This window comes from Myotis davidii, unplaced genomic scaffold, assembly GCF_000327345.1.
Source record: "Myotis davidii unplaced genomic scaffold, ASM32734v1 scaffold59, whole genome shotgun sequence".
Classification (NCBI taxonomy): Eukaryota; Metazoa; Chordata; class Mammalia; order Chiroptera; family Vespertilionidae; genus Myotis; species Myotis davidii.
The window spans coordinates 9,587,387-9,591,932 of record NW_006293001.1 but is presented as its reverse complement, the minus strand read 5'-3'; the positions used below and the strand labels follow the sequence as shown (position 1 = coordinate 9,591,932).

Sequence of the window (4,546 nt, the reverse complement as noted above, 5' to 3'; positions counted from 1 at the left end):
TTTAGTTTTATTCATTTCAAAACGGGCCGGATCGGGCCCGTGGGCAATAGTTTGCCCACAGCTGCTCTAGAATCTATTGGCACCTTGATCATGGACTTAGCCTCCAAAACTGTGAGAAATAAATGTTGTTGTTTAAACCACCCAGCCCATGGTACTTTCGTTGCAGCAGCTATAATGGACTCAGACAGTGTCTTATAGCTTTGAGTAGAGTCACATGTACTTGCCCTGGGAGATAACATCATGGTGGACCAGGGCCCACACCTTGCAGCAGTCTTGTGTCTGTCTACAAATGGACAGGCACCTCACCTTTAGATGCAGTTTGCTCATATGTGAAACGGGACTAGGTATTTTGTTACTTTGTTCACAAAGATCCAATATGAAAAATATTAATTTTATCTCTAGTAACCTAAGGAAAGAAGCTAAATGTAAAGGAAGATAAACCACCTCAATTCCAATCCTTCAAATCAATGTTTTGCACGCAGGTCTTCCTTTCCTTCAACATCGTTTCCATGCTCCTGTTACAGCAGCTAGAGGAATTTGGTTTGCTCTCCAAACTGGGAAACTCTTTTTCTTCAGCCAAGAACATGCATAAGAGAGCTAAACTTGATTTCACAACATTTGAAACAATAATTTTGGCAGCTCAGGACGTTAATCTTGGATCTCCCCCCAGAATCATACCAGTATCTGAGTGTCTTTAATCCTCTTCCAAATTAGTCAAATTAGGTTTAGGTGGAAGCATTTACCAAATAATCTCATGTTCAAATAATCCGTATCACTTTATAATATGGACATTGTCAAAAGAGCCAAATCCTACAGAAAATAAAAAGCTGGCAAAATGGCCGGAATTCTAGGATTTAGGGAATAAAACAGTAAGACATTTTCATGACTCAGTCTTCTGTGGCTCACATTTCAAAACGTAAAGCATGAGAAATAACCCAGATTGGTTTTACAGAGTCAGTCTGGCTCGCTCTCGCTCTTTCATAAGGTCCCTGGAAGGAGATGACTCTTTGGCTTATGGGTTAGTACACTTTTAAGTGCAGCTTCCTGGATCCCAGTGAGGACGCCCTTCAGAGGCTGCTGGTGATTAAGTGGGTGCCCTATTACACAACTTTTTAAAAAAAAAATTTTTTTAAATTGATTTTAGAGAGGAAGGGAGAGGGGAGAGAGATAGAAATATCGATGACGAGAATCATCAATTGGCTGCCTCCTGCACACTATCTAATGGGGATTGAGCCCAAAACCCGGGCATGTGCCTGGACCAGGAATCGAATCGTGACCTCCTATTTCATAGATTGATGCTCAACCACTGAGCTACACTGTCTGGGCTAGATAACTTTATTTTTTAAAATCCTGATATCACATTAGTGTAAAGAGAAAAGCATATTACTTGAATATTGCTGAGAGTTGCCTTTTTTTTCTGGGGAAATGTAAAAGTAGCTAACTTTTGGAAGGATGAATGAAGTACGCACCTAATGGAAAGCTAAATTCAGAGAAGAGGCGCTCTAGTGTTCCATGAAATAATATTTAGGCCCCAGGCAACAGGAAAGTGTAGGTATAATGATTAACAACAAAAAAGTGACATTCACAATTTTGTGAATTTTTAGGATTTTAAGGTTTTGTTTCTGTTCCTTTTTTCTCTTCTCCCATTCACCCTCACCATCAAAGTTGGAAGGGGAAAATAGCAGCCTGGATGCCTAAAAATATCTTTGGATATTAAATATCAACTTACCTAATAGGACACATATGTCACTGATTTCATTTTTTTGTAGACCTTCTTGCTGGACATCCAACCTTTCAAAGAAATAGTTGGCTCCATCAGCTCTAGTATCATGGCCGGATTCCTGGTGCAGTAACTGCATTCTGGAATCTAAGTATCTACATGTTTAAATCATGGTCCCTGGAATTTTCACAGCCTCCTTTTATGCCTTAACCTGTTATTCCAAGATCCAGCTAAAACCACTGTTAAAAGTCACTGTAATCTTGCTAACAAGGGAAGGTTTTGGGGGGGGACAAAAAACTTGTACCTCTCTCTACAAGTGTGGTGAGGCAAACCATGGAAAACAAACCTGGTAGCTGGATGTTTCAAAGAGCTATGTGCTCATCTCTTTTTCTGAGTAAAAGAAGATTCAAACAAAATCACATAACAGAAACTGATGCCATCTGTGTGGAAACCATATTTTAAACACAAACAAAATCAAACGCTCCATATGCCCTCACTCCTGAACATTTGCTAGAACATTTCTGAAGATTTATTGTTAGAGTCAGTGTGGTCAAGCAAAGGAAGCAAAAAAGCCCAACATGAGGGCCTTGGCCTTCCTCCACTGGCCTGTTTCCACACCGTATCCCTGTTATCACCTCGCACATCGTGTGTTCTATTGGGAACCTGCACTATAATCTTTCTGCCACTATGTACTCATAAAATCATTTTATATGCCCCTTCTTTTGGAATTCTGGGATTTTGCAAACTTGTCTGGAAAGCAGGTTTTTCGTCCTCGGCCATGTCATTTCACACGTAGAAAATAACACTATTTGTATGGCACAAGCAGAGGCCCCCCAGCTGCTCAGTTCTGCCCATTCCTTCAATATGTAGGCACAAAACCTGCCCACGACCTGCCAGCGCTCGCAGCACATCCCTTGAAGGCCTATTGTGCAATGTATTTGTTTCTAGGTGATGCTAAAACTATTACTTTTTCAAAAAGTTGCTAGATGGAATATGAAATTTTTATTTGACAGCCCATAAAAATGTGTGAGATTCTATCGTCTCATTCCTAAATCTCATCCAGCTTTTCACAGTTCGGGTCTGTGTTAAGACTACTTAAGACCCCACTTTCCAAACACTTGTAGTTATTTCTGTTCCCTCTAACAGGCAATAAAAGGTGTGGCTCTCCTCGCAGTGACATTCCATTTGTAACTCGCATTGTGTGTTATTTCTTTCCAACAGACTTTCTGCCTGGAGGCCTCTCAGCATTACGAATGGAGCCATTCGGCAGAACATTGCATTCCAACCTCAGCCATAGGCCCCAGACAAACATGCTGATCAGAAGCAAGGCTCAGTGATTGGGTCTTTGCTCTTCTGATTAGATCTGTACTCTATCAACTTTCTTAAACATTTTGTTATGTGACTTTTTAAAAAAATCCTCACCTGAGGGTATGTTTTTGATTTTAGAGGGAGAGAGAGAGAGAGAGAGAGAGAGAGAGAGAGAGAGAGAGAGAAACATCGAAAAGAGAAACATCGATATGAGAGAGAAACATTGATCAGTTGTATCCTGTATGCACCCCAACTGGGGATCCAACCTGCAACCTAGGTATGTGCCCTGACCAGGAATCAAACCAGCCACCTTTTTGGTATATGGGAGGATGCTCCAACCAACTTAGCCACCCTGCAGGGCTTTATGTGACTTTATATGAGCATGAAATGTTAGATTTTCAGATCCAAAGAGAGCTTCAAACATTTCTGTAAGTCCTCATCTTAAAATCTCCGATAATCTTCACTAGCATCACCTAAAATTCATAGGTAGGGGAGCAAATGTACATTTCCAATTGAGAAACTTAAGAAATTCATAAAGATCTTAATGAAATTCTGATTGAGTTAATTAAGTCATCTAGCTATGTTTCAGTAGAAGATATAATAAGCATGTTTATAACTAAATATCAGATTTATAACTAAAGTCACTCTGTCTTCTTCCTCTATTGCATCATTTTATGTTAGCTCTTAGGAAATATTCTCTGGAAAGATAAGAAGACATTCTCTTCATGACAATAAATGCAATAAATACAGTTCAAATTGTTTTCACTGAAGGCTGTTGCAAAAATTCTACAACCTGTTTCCCATATGCCAATGAGCTAAGTGTCTCATTTAAAAATATGACAATATTAAAGGTTAGAAGGTTGGCAAACACCATGTTAAAGTTCTAAGGATCTGAGTCAGTGACTCAGGCAGAGAATGCTACAGCTCTTCATGGGGGTTTCTGCCCTATTCTCAAACCTGGACTCAATCATGGAGATGTGAGGAACTCATGCACTCTACTCATCTTATTGCCTTCCAGGAGGCACCAGTAAGACGGCAGGATACTAATCAGAAACATTTGAACTTCAAAATTATGTAGAGAATATTTACTTACTGAGAGTGAGACCCTCTTCAAAATGCCAAACCCATTCACACTTGGTGTATACTTTTTTTAAGAGTGAGCTTTCCTTTACCAGTATGATCTGATAACTCCATAGATTTCAATATTTTAACCAGTTTAGTGCAGATAACTGTACTAACTTGCCGGGAGCCAGTCCATCCTTGCTGTTTCAAGGGACCTGGCATATATGGCATACTGTTCTTAATATGTTTGCTCACCTTCTTGGCACTATGTGTTTTAACCAAGGTCACCTCTCCGAGAAAGGTTGTTTCCCCAGGTAGAGATTTTCCCCTGAAGTTAGGGAGGGAATAAAACCCCTTCACTAAGTGCCAGGCAGGTAGTTAATCTCTTTAACTACGAACAATCATGCTTAAGCTACATAATCTTTACTCCCTGGAATGGAGATAAGAACCTCCCTA

At 40.0% G+C, this 4,546-nt stretch overlaps 1 protein-coding gene across 1 annotated transcript in view; it reads right to left on the bottom strand.

Annotated features, from left to right (window-relative positions):
* Positions 1-4,546, bottom strand: part of MYO3B (myosin IIIB) — a 356,270-nt gene that overhangs the window by 51,626 nt on the left and 300,098 nt on the right. The window lies entirely within an intron of this gene.